Source organism: Phacochoerus africanus, chromosome 12 (genome assembly GCF_016906955.1).
Source record: "Phacochoerus africanus isolate WHEZ1 chromosome 12, ROS_Pafr_v1, whole genome shotgun sequence".
In the NCBI taxonomy this organism is placed as follows: Eukaryota; Metazoa; Chordata; class Mammalia; order Artiodactyla; family Suidae; genus Phacochoerus; species Phacochoerus africanus.
The window spans coordinates 58,770,287-58,788,696 of record NC_062555.1 but is presented as its reverse complement, the minus strand read 5'-3'; positions in this window follow the sequence as shown (position 1 = coordinate 58,788,696).

Below are 18,410 nucleotides of genomic sequence, written 5' to 3'. Positions count from 1 at the left end.
AACATATCCTCTTTTTAGTTTATAAACCTATCATGACTTGACTTTTATTGTAACCTTAACTTAACGCCACTCTCTATAAAAAGATAAACGTTTCTGAATTTGTAAACCTGAGGATGTGACTTTGGTCCATGGCAGTCTCAGCAGGACACTGACCAGGCAAGCCAAACTCCATCTTCTCTCCACCACTTCTCTCTTTTTTTTTTTTTTGTTTTTCTTTTCAGGGTCGCACCCCTGGCACAGGGAAGTTCCCAGGTTAGGGGTCAAATCAGAGCTACAGCTGCCAGCCTACATCACAGCCATAGCAACGCAAGATCCAAGCTGAATTTGTGGCCTATGCCTGTGGCAATGTAATATCCTTAACCCACTGAGCGAGGCCAGGGATCAAACCCACATCTTCATGGATACTAGTCAGATTCTTAACCCACTGAGCCACAATGGGAACTCCTCCACCACTTCTTTTTTTTTTTTTTTTTTAACCACTTCTCTTTAAAACTTCAGCCATTCCAAGAACTATCAGCTTCTGCCCATGGAAAAGTATGACTGGGGGTTTTATCTGAATAGGGAAATCATTTTTGAAACTCAAATTCCTTGTTAAGTGATGAAGGGGCAGGCAAAGGTGGAGTCTTCACTTAGGCCGAGGCTATTGGTCTCCAGGAGCAGCTTAAAACAGTGGACAGTTTGGAAGAGGCCCAACATCAGAGCATAGGCAGGACCATACCTGTCCAAAAGCTTGAGGGGAGAATTCTTCTGTGCTTTTTGAAGCTTCTGGTACTTTCAGGTATTCCCTGGCTTACAGGAACATCACCCTAACCTCTGCTCTGTTTTCATGTGAGCTTCTCCCCTGGGTCTTTATCTGGTTCCCTCACTTAAGGAGACTCCTCCTTGGATTTAGAGCCTAGTCTCATCCAGAGTTATTGAGTCTCTTCTTCTTCCTACCTTTATTACATCTGCAACGGCCATTATTCCAAATAAGACCCCATTCTGAGTTCCCAGGTAAAGACGTCTTTTGGGGAGATACCATGCAACCCACTCTACAGAGTAAAAGGATTCCTGCCCAATATCATGTCCCATTCAAACAGGCCCTTAGCAAATGCTGACTGAGCAACCCAGGGTTTCTTGCTTAAATGGTGTCCCATGGTGACCAATGCTGGAAGGGGTAGCTAAGGTTTGCAAGCAGTCCCACCAGAATGCAGGCCAAACCCCAAAGCAGATATGCTTTTCTTTATCTTCTAAATGTTGAAATTATTTTTTTGTCTCTCAAAATTAAAAGACTGCCCTGAGCTTTTATATTTGGCCCTGGTATCAAATCCCAACAGAGTATATGGTGACCAACCTTTTTTTGTAAGCAAGAGTTTCCATGTTCACTGAGGGCAGGGGATGCTGACAGTTAAAGCCTGAGAGGAGGATGGAGGCCCTGCAACAGACTCTGCTCAGGAATCCTAGTCTCTAAAGAGAACAGTGTGAAGCAGGACTACAGAGCAGCATCAGTACACTGGACGGCAATCCCGAACTTGAGTTTTCAAGCTCTATGATGCAAGCCGAGAGGTCGCCTGTCACCTATGCAGACATCCTATCATCGCCCTGTGCCATGCAGTTTTCCACATCAGAATATTCTTTTCCTCCTATTTTGCTGTTATCACACCATCAAGAGTAAAGAAACAGCTAGATCCCTGCGTGGTACTCAGTTATTGGAAGCAGTAATAAAGAAGACAAACAGAAGGAGCTTAATGTGCTGTGACACTTCTAATTGAGTTGCACTGCTTTTTTTTGGACCCTCCTTTACCGTCTAGAGCTAGACACCTTGATATATATGCAGAGAGGAACAGAAGAGTATCGATCTCTACATGCAATGAATTCCTGCCTTTTCCCATGTGGCACAAAAGCTTTTGTATTGCTAAATTCACCATATTCCCCATATTCCCAACAGCCTAAGAAAAGTTCTTCTAATCATCTTTATAGAGTGCTTTCTTCCTAAGAACCTTAATACTTACCACATAGAGCTCCTCCTTTCGCTCATGCCATCCTAAAGATAGAACACATTATCATCATCCCTGGTTTTCAGTCAGAAAAATGAAGACGTGCATCAAGGGGTTGGGGAGGGCGGGGATGGGAATTGACACGTAGACAACATAAGAGACTTGTCCAAAGTAGTAAGATCAGTAAGCAGAACTCATAACTTGTTCTCGAGGCCAAACTGAAATGTCTACTAAAAGATCTGACTCAGAAGAATACGTTAAATGACCCCACGACAGCAAAATTTGATGTTTCCAGGGTGTACTCATTTAAGTAGGACAAATGACCTGGTTTTACCAAAAATCAGTGAGAGTAGAAAATGGGAGATGAGCACTTACATAGGGGAAAAAACACGTAGCCAAAAATCAAATACAGTATGGGGACCTTGTCTGGATGGTAATCTGAAAATACCAACTGCAAAAACACTTGTTAGTAGTGATTAGGAAGATTTATTCCTTACCTGGAAAAGCTTCTTCGGAGGACGGACTGGAGGGGAGCGGGCACGGTGACAGGCTCAGCCAACACCAGGGTCCTCGGAGTGGAAGAGATCACCTCCAACTGTCCTTTCGGGAGTTGTTTCAGCTGCTGAGCAGAGGGTGGGTTTGATAAGAGGTGCCCTAAAGAGCTAGGACCAGTCTGGAGCCCCTAACAAGAGTCTGGATGCAAAAATGAGGAGGTCCCAACCTCAGGCAGGGGTCTTAGAAGGGGCTGTCCGGAGAGAGAGGATATGCGAAGCAACACATTTAGAAGAGGAAAAGGGGGGAACTTTGCGCCAGGTTCCATGTCTTCAGGTCTTGCTCATCTAACAGGCACCTCCGGGTGGGTTTATCCTGGTTCCAGGCTGCCTGATGGCAGTGCTTCAACACAGAGCTTCCAAGGCTGCCCAAGTTGTGGCCCAATCAGGCTGCAAGAAAGGGGGCAAGAGATGAGCCCAGGACCGGAAGCTTCCTCTTAAGCCAGTGACTCAGAAGTTGCTCCTAATGTTTCTGTACATGTCCTATTGGTGAGAGCTGAGTCACATGGCCAATAATTTACTGTAAAGTCGGGAGGGGAGCAGGAAATGCAGTCCCTGGAAATACAGCCAAGATCCACCCCCACCATTCCAATACTGAGGAAGAATAAGAGAAGGGAGATTGATAGACAGTTAGCCGTCTCCAGCGGTTTTTCTTCAGCTAGTCACAACTTCATGGGTCATGGTGAACTCATTTCCTTTTTTTGCCCCCCAAATGAAGTGTCCAACTTATTGCTAAACCAATGTCTATTCCAAATTGTGACTAAGATATAAGAATTCATTGGAGATCCCACTGTGGCTCAGTGAATTAAGAATCTGGCTGCAGCAGCTTGGGTCACCGCAGAGGTGTGAATTCAATCCCCAGCCCACTGCAGTGGGCTAAAGGATCTGGCAGTTGCCACAGCTGCAGCGTAGGTCTCAGCTACAGCTCAGATTCACTCCCTGGCCTGGGAACTTCCATATGCTATAGGTATGGCCATTAAAAAAAAAAAATTAAGTATTTACATTATAGGATAAAATTACCATTACCTGGTTAATATGTAATGTTTTCTGAATTTGTGGATACTATGTTAATGTAGAAATAAGTAATCCTATAAAGTTGGATTGTGATGATCTTTGTACAACTGTAAATGTAATAAATTCATTGAGTAATTAAAAAATAAAATAAAAAAAGAAAGAAGTAGACATTAATAGGCAGAGTACATACTTGATATATCTTTGATTTTCTTTTGTTTTAGGATACTATTTAATTTTTTAAGTGTGTATGTGAGTGATGGAAGCAACATAGTAGTGAGTACAATGATATAGAAGAGAGTAGCACAGGAAAGGATCACATTTCATTTATTAAATTCCTACTGTTTTCAGTGGTAGTATACATAAAGCAATTTAAGTTCTGAAAAACACTTTAAAAATGACCTCTTTAATTACACTGTAGATTTTTTTTCTCGTAAAGCACTTGTGATATTTTACCTTTTCTTACAGTAATTCGATTCTTTCCTTTTCCTTATGTTTTTCTTTTTTATATTTTTCTAATGTATTCTAAAATTATTTTCAAGTACAAGATTGCTTTGGAAAATATCTACATACTGAGTGAGATAATCACTATCATTTTTTCTCTACTACCTAGCAAATTAAAAAAGTGAAAAGTGATATAACTGTTGCCAAAGAAACAAAAGGCATCTTGGTTATTTCTGGGCTGGGAAACAGCTTGCTGTTGCTAAAAGCAAATAAGATAGAACTATAAATAAATAACATATAGCCAAGAAGCTGTGCTGTTGTTGTTTAGCTGGAAAGTTCAGGACACATACAAGGTTCAAGATGACCTTCAAGAAGATCACAATGTCAGCATCCTGCCAAGTCACACACAGGGAATAAAACGTAGACTGACAGTTAAAATCTTCCTTCCCCCAGTAATCTGTGCCACCCCTGTCATAACAGAAACAACAGCACAGGAAATATCTGGTCCTTTGACCATTGATGATTGCCAGTTACAACCTGACTAATTGCTGGAGTTTCTGAAAAATGAAAAAAAAATTTCAGAAACCTCATTCTGAGAAGAGATAGTAGCAATTTACAGGTCCATTTGCTTTACGATGAAGCAAGCATGGTACACGCCCAGATGTGACCAGGTCTCTGTTAGGTGAAACCTGGCAAGTTAAACAGGCTGTGGGTCTCATCCTTTGAAGCATCTAAGAATGCCCCAAGCTCATCATGATGGGGTAGGGCGGGGCACCAGCGCTGACTCTTGGGGTGGGGGGTGGGGGAAGGTTTGAGAACAGACATGAAAGATGCTCCCTAACCTACAATGTTATAAAGCAGTTGTTAACAAGATAAGGTAAATACTCTATACCTTAACTCTCCATGAACTCACTTCACAGATTACTGAACTGAATTCCCTGCTACACTACACTAGGCAGTGCCTGGGACTCAGTTCAGTGAGGGAGATAGTTATATAGACAGATGATGACAGTACCTGGGAACAGCCCAGGCCAGAGTCCAGAGAAGGAGCCAAGGTATCTGCCTGAAGATCAGAACAGGCTCCCTGGTACCGACACTGGAGCCAAAGCAGACATCGAGCAAGGGAATTCCCCCCTAGCTTAGGTTGAACCCAGAAAACAGTTTACATGCGATTTGTGGGATAACAAGTGGGGTTCATTTTTCTGCAGCTTCATTGGAAAAGTTGAATAATAGTTACTATATACCACTTACGGAGCTAGGCGCTACACTAAGCTATAGAAAGAGAGTCTGCTAGGTCTGTTGTAACAAAATGTCCCAGGCTGGGAGTTCCCGTCATGGTGCAGTGGTTAATGAATCCGACTAGGAACCACGAGGTTGCAGGTTCGATCTGCTCAGTGGGTTAAGGATCCAGTGTTGTCGTGAGCTGTGGTGTAGGTTGCAGACGCAGCTCAGATACTGCGTTGCTGTGTCTCTGGCGTAGGCCGATGGCTGCAGCTCTCATTAGACCCCTGACCTGGGAACCTCCATATGCCTTGGGAGCGGCCCTAGAAAAAGGCAAAAAGACAAAGAAAAAAAACAAAAATAAAACAAAATGCCACAGGCTGAGTGGCTTAAACAACAGGAGTGCATTTCCTCACAGTTCTGGAGGCTGGAAGTCAAAGACCAAGGTCAGGTTCCTCCGACCTCTCCTGCTGCCTCATCCTACAGTGGGCCTTCTATGCAAACATGCCCCCGTATCGCTATGTGTATCCTTCCTAACCTCGTCTGAGAGGGACACCAGTTATACCAGATTAGGACCCACCTTACCAGCCTGATTTTAACTTAAGTATCTCCTTAAATGCCCTATTTCCAAATACACTCACATGCTGAGGGACTGGGGGTCAGGACTTCAACACATGAATTACAGAGGCACACGATTCAGCTTTTTTGTTCTTAAACAATGCTGACATTTTTTCTTTTTTTTTTTTTAATTGGCCATGCCCATGGCATGCGGAAGTTCCCCAGGGTCAGGGAACCCAGGCCACAGCAGTGACATTAACAGATCCTTAACCACAAAGCCAGCAGGGAACTCCCCACAATTCAGTTGATAACAGATATGTAGGTATGTCTTCAACAATCCTAGGTAGATTCTGCTATTCCACTGTACAGATGAGGGACTAAATTCTGAAAGTTTTAACAATTGGTCCAGTGTCACACAGCTGCGTCAGGAACTGTGAACCCAGGACTGCCTGCCTGCAAAGACTAGCACGCAGTTCTTTGAAGGGAGTGAGAAATAGATGACAGTCATAAAAATTCTTCTGTGTTACTTGGTCGCACTTGCCCATTCAGCTGGGGCATTAATCTGACCCAACACTGACGGTGCACATACTGCCTGTCCCAAGTAATAGGAATGGCCTGGAAGCTGTGACTCTTCCATGAGGAAGTTGCAGAATTAAGTTGGAAATAATTTTAATGTCCCTAAGAACTGTGCACTTCATCCTGATAGGCACTCTACTGGGGCAGGGGTGAGGATGGGAGGGATGAAGAATTCTGTCAAGTTCAAGGATCTTTAGAAGAAAGAGGAAAGATTAGCAAGCAGCATCTGATCAAAGGATGTGGGCTATTATATACGCTGTAAGAGACAGAAGACTAGAGTTCTCTAGTGGCCTAGCAGTTAATGATCATGCATTGTCACTGCTATGGCTTGGGTCACTGCTATAGCATGGGTTTGATTCCTGGCCTGGGAACTTCCATATTCCACGGGCACAGCCATAAAAAGGAGGGGGGGGGGGGGACTGGTAATGTGTAATTTATATCTAAAGGATATGGAATCATGTGGCTACCTTCTTTAAGTTTTGGAACTGCTGACATTAGCAACTAGGCTAGGGTCTGGGTATTCCTATCATGTTGTTGACACGGATTCTGCTGCAATCCCCCCACCCCAAAAAAAATCTTTTTTTTTTTTGTCTTTTGTCTTTATAGGGCTGCACCCACAGCATATGGAGGTTCCCAGGCTAGGGGTCTAATTGGAGCTGCAGCTGCCAGCCACAGACACAGCCACAGCCACAGCCACGCCAGATCTGAGCCAAGTCTACAACCTACACCACAGGTCACAACAATACCGGATCCTTAACACTGAGCGAGGCCAGGGATTGAATCCGCAACCTCGTGGTTCCTAATCGGATTCGTTAACCACTGAGCCATGACAGGAACTCCCAAAAAACATATTTTGGGAAGGCAATCCCTAGTTGTGATTGTTCTTTAGTGGGTAAGCCTATTTCACATCAGGAGGATTTAGAATTAAGTATAGAAATGTTTTAGAGAATGAAACTAGTATCACTGATACCTTGATATTAAAGAATCTGTACATATTAATAGTATAGTACCCACAATACCTAAGATAACTTGGCTTTTTAGAGTTGTCAATCTTGTAATTCCTATTTGACATATACACATAAAGAATTAATTTATTTTTATTTTTTTTGTGTGTGTGTTTTTGCCCTTTTTCTAGGGGCGCTCCCTCAGCATATGGAGGTTCCCAGGCTAGGGGTCGAATCAGAGCTATAGCCACCAGCCTACGCCAGAGCCACAGCAACTTGGGATCCGAGCCATGTTTGCGACCTACACCACAGCTCATGGCAATGTCGGATCCTTAACCCACTGAGCAAGGGCAGGGATCGAACCCACAACCTCATGGTTCCTAGTTGGATTCCGAGTTGGCGTTAACCACTGTGCCACGATGGGAACTCCAAGAATTAATTTAGACTTAGAATTTTAAATTGAAATTTTATGAAGTTGCATATATTGGCACTTAGAATTAAGGCTGACTAAAGTTCCCATTGTGGCTTAGGGAAATGAACCCAACTAGTATCCATGAAGAGATGGGTTTGATCTCTGGCCCTAGTCCGTGGGTTAAGGATCTGGCATTGCCTTGAGCTGCGGTATAGGTCACAGACACAGCTCAGATCTGGCTTTGCTGTGGCTGTGGCTGTGGCTGTGGTGTAGCTATAGCTCCGATTCAACCCCTAGCCTGGGAACTTCCATATGCCACATCTGCAGCCCTAAAAAGAGGGAAAAAAAAAATTAAGGGTGACCATATTTATATGTTTAACTATCAGGTTTATAGAAATTAAACATTTAGGGAGGTTTAAAAACCAGACATCTGTAGTGCTTAAAAAGGAAATCAACATATTTACTGGTCATAATTACAGTTTCAAATATGTAAAAGTTTGAATTTGTAAATAGGACCAAATATTAAAGCTTTTGCTTGAAGTATTGAGATTTGCTCGATTTATAAACAAAATAAAATTTTGAAATTGACCTAAAGAGAAAGAACTTGACTTTTATTTTATTTATTTTTTTTTTTTTGGCCTCAGCATGCAATGGCTTGATGTGGGATCTCAGTTCCCAGACCAAGGTGAAAGCACTAAGTCCTAACCATTAGCCCACCAGGGAACTCCTAGAACTTGATATTTTGATATGTCACCTACATGCATGATAGCTTCTAAAATTAGAGGAAACCCCTGAATGGGCTTCTCAGTGGACAAAACTATCCTCAGAGACAACGAAAAAATCTTTTATTTAACACCAGGCACAGTACTAGGCACAAAGACACAATAATGAGAAGGGGGTTCTTGTTCTTGTAACGCCTATAGTCTTGCAGAGGAGAGCAGACAGTTAAAACACAATAGTGGCTGTAACAGAGATAAGTAAAAGTACAGTTGGCATTTGAGTGATGGGGTATCTACACTGAGTCAAGGAAAGGAGCAGTGTGGAGAACTGAGAAGAAGCTGGAGTTTGTCCAGCAGGTTAACGAGGGAAAGGGATGCAGTTCCAGCCACGGCAAAGAAAACAAGACAGCCAAGGCTACAGGTAATTCAGCATTCCTGAGTCAGATTGGAGTGGGAAACAGGTACAGATGAAGTCAGAGAAGTAGGCAGAGGCTGGATGGTGAAGGGACTTGTGTCCTGGGGAAAGGTGTTTGTTTTAACCTGTAGGCAGTGGTGAGACCTTAAAGAATTTCCATCCGATTGGATCCAATCTGCCTGTTACAGAGTTCACACTGGGAGAACGAAAGTGAACCAAGATGAAAGACAGGAAAACGATTGAAGTCCAGGTAAGAGATATTGGAGAGGGAGAGGGAAAATGAAAGCGGAAAACATAAGATCAAAAAAAAAAAAAAAAAAGAACACATAAGATCAGGCTAAGGGTAAAATTAGTACCTAAAGCACATTCTCTTGAGCCATGTACACTTTGCTACAAAGTTTATCAAACAGAAGGACAGAAGGGAGGGAAGGGAAGAGGGAAGCTGAGTCAGAAATGGAGAAGAGGAGTTCCTGTGGTAGCTCAGTGATAACAAACCTGACTAGTATCCATGAGGATGCAGGTTCGATCCCTGACCTTGCTCAGTGGGTTAAGGAACTGGCATTGCCATGAGCTGTGGTGTAGGTCACAAATGTGGCTCAGATCCCGTGTTGCTGTGGCTGTGGTGTAAGCCAGTGGCTGCAGCTCTGATTCAACCCCTAGCCTGGGAACTTCCATATGCCGCAGGTGCAGCTCTAGAAAAGACAAAAAGACAGATAAATAAATAAATAAATAAGGATGGAGGAAAGTGAGCTCCCATACTAGAGGGAAGACCTACAAGACAAATAGCAAGATCATGAAGATCTGCCCAGCCTAACCTGTGCAACATTTCTGACACAACTGTAAAGGGGAAAGAGGTTGTGTCTGCTTTCCAATTGCCTTCTACTCTCCTCATTGGCCCATTAAACTCCTAGACCAACAGTCATTTGTCAGTGAACGCTGCTATAGCCTTTGACCCCCAGTAACCACCTCTGCGTTAAAAAACTGACTTCTTTGGCCTCTGTAATTTAGCCCTTTTGCAGATTTTTTTCCCCTCCTCTCTCTCTCTTCTCCCCCCTCCCCCATCTTTCTCCTCTTCTTCTCTCTCTCACCCCGTCTCTGCAGGCATTTCTCAAGGCTGAGTGTTCACTCCTCTGTTGGACTTGTTCTACACTCTGGAATAATTCTGCCAGACTGATTTCATTTCCTTCTTCAGTCAGAATTTTTTGGGCTGCTGCTTCCTGGAACCACAGTACTATTGTAGTACTGCTCTTGTAGTATTCAATACATCATTGCAAGGAAAGAACTGCTAGATATATACGTCCTACATCCAGAATCCCAGATACAAAGGCTGCACATACCTCATCCATTATGCCTCTATACTCTTTCTCTATTGTTATTCTCAAGTAGCTCTAGGCAGCTTGGTGCTTCCAAGTTTCTGGGACCATTGGCAGGAAAAATAATGACTTATCCAACTGCAGCAACAAATGCAAACACACAACCACCTTTCTGCAAGTGAGCTGAAAATTATGTATCGTTCTGCCTGTGAGAATTCACCCCAAGAATATACTAGACCCGCCAAGAAGAAATATTGCAGCACCACCCATGCAAGTACGTCAGCCTCTTATTCCTATAAAAAGTTCTACAATTTTATCATCTTTCATTGATTCTAAGACTAACATACTTTTCATAGTATTACTTCTCAGAAATTGAAATGCATCTTACAATTATAGTTAGCAGCACTTTCCTTTGTTATTGGAATGTGAAATAATGATGTGTCTTACAAGCTATGGTGTCACAGATTTGATGGAATTTGGGTATTTGAAGAAGAAGATGCAAAAGTAAATTAGTTTCACTCTGGGAGACAATAAACACAGTGATTAAAAGGTGAGCTTAGAAATCACAGACTGGGTTTAAATTTCATCTCTGACACTTGCTAGCTCTATTTGCAAAAGTTGCTTAATCTCTCAGAGTCTCCATCTTCCAACATGAAAACTTGAACTAAGGGACAAAGAAGATCTACCCCACAGGGTTTTGTGAGATTGAAGCGTTACTGTGTGCTGTGCTTTACAGTGCCCGGCATCTGTGAAGTGCTCAGAACATCAGCTACACGCCAGCCTTCTTGCTCTTTCAAAAGGAAAAGTGGCAAGAAGCACAGGAACAATATCGGATCCTTCTTTTGAATGAACCAGGCAAACAACTCTCCCATCGCTACAATGAGAGATAGAAAAACTAAACAGCCTGCAATTCAGAGTAGACTCAACAGACTAAGCAGATTCTCATGCTTGCAAATCATAAGCCAAGTTTCTACAGATGACAGATCAGAGGTGCCTCTTCTCCCCAACCTCACACCACTTACAGGCATATAAAGCACAAGGTACATATTAAAGCCAAATTCAACCTATAGGAGATGCACCTTCTCTCTGTGAGAGTCCAGTCTGGCTTCTGCCCCTACCAAAGTACCACCTTAGTCGCAGTGAGATATTTATCAAAAATATTTTGTTTTCCCTATAAAAAAGAAATTGCAAAACTGTATAAGACATAGTAAATATATATATATATATAAATTATATAAGATTATGAAACTTTCATGGTTTCATTTTCTTTTTTTTTTTTTAATGGCTGCACCCATGGCACATGGAAGTTCCTAGGCCAGGGATTTAATCTGAACCGCAGCTGCAGCAATGCCTGATCCTTACCTGCTTCTCTGCAGCAGGCCACACCTGTGGCATATGGAAGTTCCCAGGCTAGGGGTCGAATCAGAGCCTCAGCCACAGCAATGCCAGATCAAGTCACGTCTGCAACCTACACCACAGCTAATGGCAGCACTGGATCCCTGAACCACTGAGCGAGGCCAGGGATCAAACACACATCCTCATGGATACTAGTCAGATTAGTTTCCACCGTGCCACAATGGGAACTCCTATTTTTTTTTAAATTTATTAATTGAAATGAACTACTTTTGTAAAACAATTTTTTTCCTAATCTTTTTCTCTTATAAAAGAAATAAGAACTGATTTTTTTCCCGATAGAATTTCCATAGAAATTCCAATAGATTCTCTTTAGCCAGTGTCCCAGAAGTCATTTTTATGAATTTAAACACATTTAGGAGACATTAGTATTTCTTTTCTTTTCTTTTTTTCTTTTAAGGGCCACACCCATGGCATATGGAAGTTCCCACACCAGGGGTCGAATCCAAGCTGCAGCTGCTAACCTATGCCACAGCCAAAGCAATGCCAGGGATGGAACCCAAATCCCCATGGATACTAGTTGGATTTGTTACTGCTGAGCCACGATAGGAACTCCCTTTTGTTGTTGTTGTTTTGTTTTGTTTTGTTTTGCTATGTTATGAAGGCTTTTAAAGAGTCCCCAGAAGGCTGTTTCAGGATAGACAATAGTGGTGATACATTCAGACTAACTAATGAAAAGTTCATTCTAGCAATTCAGAGTAAAACAGAACCTTCAAAGCTGGCAAAAGTGAACTCAGAGTAGAAGAAACAAATACTCAGCTTACACAGACACAGCTTAATGATAACTATTTTCTTTTGGAATATGAAAAAGCACTGTTTTTAAAAAATTATATAGCAGAGTTCCCACTGTGGTGCAGTAGGTTAAGAACCCGACAGCCTCAGCCCTAGTCACAGCTGTGGCTTGGATTGAATCCCTATCCCAGGAGCTTCCATATGCCATGGGTGTGGCTATTAAAAAAAAAATTACATATCAGGAAGTTCCCGCTGTGGCTCAGTGGTAACGAGCCTGACTAGTATCTATGAGGATTTGGGTTCAATCCCTGGCATCGCTCAGTGGGTTAAGGCTCTGGTGTTGCCTTGAGTTGTAGTTTAGGTTGCAGATGTGGCTCAGATCCTGCATTTCTATGGCTCACCTTCACATCTGCATTCCCCCTCTAAAGGGCGAGAAAGAGGAAGTAGAAGACAAGCAATTTTTTTCTTTTCTTTTTTTTTTTCAGTCTTTTATTTTTTAGCAATTTTTCTTTAAGGAAGCGATGTGATGAGAAAAAGGCTGATCACCATCACCTCTGCCTGCTGAATCCCAGGGAGAGGGGTGCATACAACTAAAAGAAAAGACGACATGGAGGCGAGCAAACAGCTGCGATTTCTGTTGCAAAGAGTAAATTTATTTTCATTTTATGGCTGCACGTGCAAGCATGTGGAGTTTCGGGCTAGGGGTCCAATTGGAGCTGCAGCTGCCAGACTACACCACAGCCACAGCAAGGCCAGATCCAAGCCACATCTGCAACCTATGCTGCAGCCTGGGGCAATGCCAGATCCTTAACCCACTAAGGGAGGCCAGGGATTGAATCCACATCCTCATGGATACCAGTTGGGTTCATAACCCACTGAAGGAGGCCAGGGATTGAATCCACATCCTCATGGATACCAGTCAGGTTCTTAACCCACTGAGCTACACCGGGAACTCCCCCAAAAGTACTTTTTAATGGCATATTTCTATCTTGAAATGTTGCCTTCTTTTCTGTCCACCCACTTTCAAAATATAATTGATAAATATTTCGGGTGCAGCAGCCAAGTAGTGCTGGCAGCCACCAGCGCCATTTCCTTGCTGGAAGAGGCAAGGAACAGATCCTCCCCAAGAGCCTCCGGAGGAAAGGAATCTCTGCCAACACCTTGGTTTCAGCCCAGTGATGGTGGCTGCAGACTTCTGGCCTCCAGAACTGTGAGAGAATAAATTCCTGTTGTGCAGAGCCACCTCAGTAATTTTACAGCAGGAAATGAATCCAGTGCCATTACCTTGGACTTTAGTCTTGGAAGTTTTTCCATAGCCACAGCCCTTGGCCAAACTGTTCCAACCTGATTCTAGTATTACCTAGAAATTGGAGGTAGCAACTGGAATTTAGCTGGGCATTTATCTAAGAAAAATAAACCTCTAAATTTCCCTAGGCAAAAGGAGTGGGTTATAATTGATATTTAGAGTTTCATAAAAATCAGAATAAACATGGATGCCCTAGTTGGGGAATTGGAGGGTTGGAAAGAGGGAAGAAAATTCCCAAAGTTCATTTTCACTCATTAACTCATTCAGTAAATATTCACTGGACACCTGCCATGGGCCAGGCCACTGTGCTCAGAATTGGGGAAACAATGATGTATAAGATAAAGTTCCTCAAGGGATCTAGCTCGGCTTTCAGGGAAAGAGAGAGAAAAAGAAAGCAAGCCTAAGATGGAATAAATACATTTAAGAAGGCCACTTTATTAAAAGATGCAGAAAAAACATGTGAAACACTTCGTACACCTCTCCAAACATTTTAATACGGTCTGTGAGCAAAAGTAATGTTTTATGAAAAAAGGAAACCTTCTTGAATGTGGAAATTACGCCAAGAGAGGGTCAGCATATCACCTGACATAGAACAAGCCCCCAGGGCAGACACAGAAATGAAACATCGCAAAACACAAGATCTTATGAGGGAACACGAAGGAGAGCAGATGCATTTGCTTTCTATTAGCTCATGTTTCACCAAGGATCTCAAAAATCCTATAAAAGACAAAAGCATAGACAGAGTTTCTCCATTTCTAAAGCTGAACTCTCTTTAGCAGCTGAGTCAAATGAATTAAAAACTGAATTATCAGGTTCACCAATCTACATAAAACAATTTTCCTATATTTAAAGCTTACCATCATCCAAATCCCAGGTTTAAAAAGTCTGAAGCTGACACAATTATCTTCAGACATGGAGGGCAGGGGAGTCAGAATAATCTAGGGGGCAAACCTAAATTGCTCAAGAGATTCGACCACATAATCAAATTATCCAGTTCAAAGGGCAAGTTGTATAATTCCAGACCATAAAGGAAGAGAAAAGCCCTCCTGTATTGCTCAATAAGTGTCCATGGCTTCGTATTTTCGTGTGCAATCGACGACTCTTCGTTTTATTTTGCATTTTGAGGCACAATCAGGGGGAGGGTTTTTTTTTTTCATTGGAAAGTGGCGAAGTGACAAGCATTCTTGCTAAAGAAATCTAATATCACACATCCTGACAAATCTCTTTGGACTTTCCTCACTTCATTCAAAGATTCAGAAGTGTCTGACAGACTGCTAGGCAGGCCAGCAGGAACCCAATTTGCCTGAGGGCCTGAATAGCTTCCTGGGAAATTCTACCACCCAAGGGAAGCTTGCAAAGGTCAGGCATGAGCTTGGCCCAGAAACAATGTCTCCCAGGTCCCAGAGGAAGGGTGACTCGGAGTGCAAGTGCAGGCTGGTCTGTGTCCAGCAGCCCAGCCCCCACGCACGCAGGTCAGAATCCCGGAGAGAGACAGGAAAAACTACAACAGTGTTTTTAACTAAAATTCACTCATCAACTGTAACATCACTGAAAGGGAACAGCCAGAGAGTATGTGTCTCTTCGTGCTCTGCACCACCTCTAAAGTATTCTCACCACCACCACCCCCAAATAATCACAAGGATAACTGAAGCAGAAGCGAATCAAACCTCTGGACCTCCTTATCACCAATTTCCAGGAAATGAAGGGAACAGAGGAGCATTCTGAACTATGCCACAATGATACAATCAGCCAAATACAGCATGTGAAAAATTTCACAGGAAAAATGACCAGCTTCCTTCAACAAAGACATGGGTCTTAAAAGGAGAAGTGGGAATTACTGTTGATGACAACAGACTGAAGAGACACAACTGAATACATGTGTGGCCCTTCTTAAAATCCTGATTCAAACAAACAATTATGGGCACAAAATCATTTTTGAGACAACTGGAGGAAACTGAACATGGACTGAGAAGGAGATAATATATTAAGAAATTATTATTTTTTTTATTTTTTAAGGTATGATGATGATGTACTTATATTGGGGGGGAAGTCCCTTCCTTTTTAGAAGTACTTAAGGGTAAATTGATAGGCTGTCTGGGATCTGCTTTGAAATATTCCAGTGGTGCAGAGGGGGGAGGCAGGAAAAAGATAATGAAGAGGAAGATGGATGGATAAAATAAGAATGATGAGGATGGAGTTCCCATTGTGGCTCAGTGGGTTAAGAACCCAATACAGCGTCTGTGAAGATGTGGTCTGATCCCTGGCCTTGCTCAGTGGGTTAAGGCATTGCCACAAGGGTAGGTCAAAGATGCAGCTCAGATCTGGTGATGCTGTGGCTATGGTTTAGGCCTGCAGCTGCAGCTCCAATTCAACCTGTAGCTCTGGGAATGTCCATATGCCACAGGCGCAGCCACAAAACGAAAAAAATAATAATAATAAAAGAATGCTAAGAAGTTCCTGCTGTGGTCAGTGGGTTAAGAATCTGACTGCGGTGGCTTCAGTTGATACTGAGGCAGGCATTCGATCCCGAGCACAGTGCAGTGCGTTAAAGGATCCAGCATTACCATAGCTGTGGCTTGGATTCAATCCCTGGCCTAGGAACATCCATATGCCACAGGCGCAGCAATAAATATTTTTAAAATAATAAAAATGAAAAAAATTTTAAAAGAATGATAAAATATTAATTATGGTTGCAGCTGGCTAATGTCTGCAGGTGCTTCACGGTGCTATGTTTGAATATGCTGAAGTTTCCATAATAGAATTTTCAAGAAGTATGTAAAGCATCACTTTACCTCTCCACTCTTACCGCCTACCCCTGCAACCAGAACCCCCCACACTAGGTAGCCTGCCATCTCCACGGCTCTACACCCATGGCAACACACCCTTTGAAATGCTTCCCTAAAGCACTTTTCTGAATTGTCCTTCAATGCCCAGCTCTACCCCCCACGCCCACCCCGGCTTCCTCTCCTAAAGCGTCCCAGATAGTCCCCAAATGTCATGAGACTCTCTCCCTTCTCTGGCCTCTCGCAGCACATTGAAAGTCAGCGGGCATTTGTTTTGGTTTATTTTGTTGGTTAACTCTTCAGTGTTTCGCATCCCCAGTGGGGTTTCAGGCTCTCACATAGCCAGACGCACCCATAGCATTGGAAGTTCCCAGGCTAGGTGACAAACTGGAGCTGTAGCTGCCGGCCTATGCCACAGCCACAGTAACATCAGATCTGAGCCTCCTCTTCCACCTACATCACAGCTCATGGCAACGCTGGATCCTTAACCCACTGAACCAGGCCAGGGATCAAATCCGCGTCCTCACAGATACTAGTCAGATTCATTTCTGCCGCACCGCAATGGGAACTCCAGGTCTGTTATTCTCTTGACTCAACAACTTCACCCCAGAATCTGTCCTATATAATTTCAACTAGTTAGTATATCACGGAGCTGTGTCTTGAAAAGCCCCAACCTAAAGCATAAAACTTTGAGACAAGAATCTGGAAACTTGAGCTAGTCTTTGCATTAATCAGGTGTGCAAGTGACAGAAAACTGGAAGGTAGTGATTCAAATTACTGGAAAGTTGAGGTGTACACTCAGAGACCTGATGATATTTTCATTTCCCTCTCCTTATCCCCTTTTCTCCATCTCTAAGCTTTGCTATTTGTGACAGACCTAGCTCTTTTCAGCCTAGCTTCAAAAGCCTGAAAGAGAAGTTACCTTCTTTTTTTCTCTCAACATGTGTATATACAAACCTCAGTGAAAAATTCTGATTGGTCCAGTGAAAGATTCTGATTGGCCCAGAATGCAACTCAGTGCTCATCCTTCAACCAACCACTGTGGCAGGAGGAACGGGGCACTACAATTAGTCAGATGTGAACCACGTGTGGTCCCTGTGGCAGGTGCACATAAGCAGACCCATGAGAACTACATGAAGTGGATGCCTGACAGTCCCCCAAGGGAGGGTTACCAAAGGAGTGGGGAAAACCATGCTGGGAAGAACACTTCCATCCCCACTTTCCTGAAAAATGACCTCCACCACAGCCCTACTTCTCATCTGACAAATCGTCCTGGCTCGGCTGTTTAATAATAACAAAATAATTACTACACCTGGTTGCACTCTTACCATGTATCAGGTAATGTGCTAGTACTGTGTAATGTAATTATATTTATAAAGGAATATAATGTCTATGCATCAGCTCTAACTCTGTGAACAAGGTTAATTTTACAAGGCTCATTTTACAGTTGAAAAAACTAAGCTGTAAATAGTCCAGAGGACCATGTCTTAGTTCAGACTGCTACAACAAAGTACCACAGACCAGCTGGCTGATAAATAACAGGTATTTATTTCTCAACTTTTGGAGGCTGGAAATCCAAGATCAGGGTGGCAGCATGGTCAAGTTCTGTGAGAGCCCTCTTCCAGACTGCAGACTGCTGCCTTCCAGGCGTACCCTCACAGGCAAAGAGAGAGGGAGAGAAGAAGCAAGCTCTCTCAGGACTCTTAAAAGGCACTAATCCCATTCGGAGGGCTCTAACCTCATAACCTCATCTAATCTTCCTCACCTCCTAAGGCCCCAACTCCTAATACCATCACATGGTGTGGGGGCAGGTGTGATATATGAATTTTGAGGGGATACACTCAGTCCATAACGAACTGCCAGATCCCAGCCACATCTGTGACCTACACCACGACTCACCACAATGCCAGATCCTGAACCCACTGAGAGAGGCCAGGGATAGAATCCACATCCTCATGGATACGAGTCAGGTTCTTAACCTGCTGAGCCACAATGGGAACTCCAAATAACTTTAAATTGATTAACACATGTTTCAA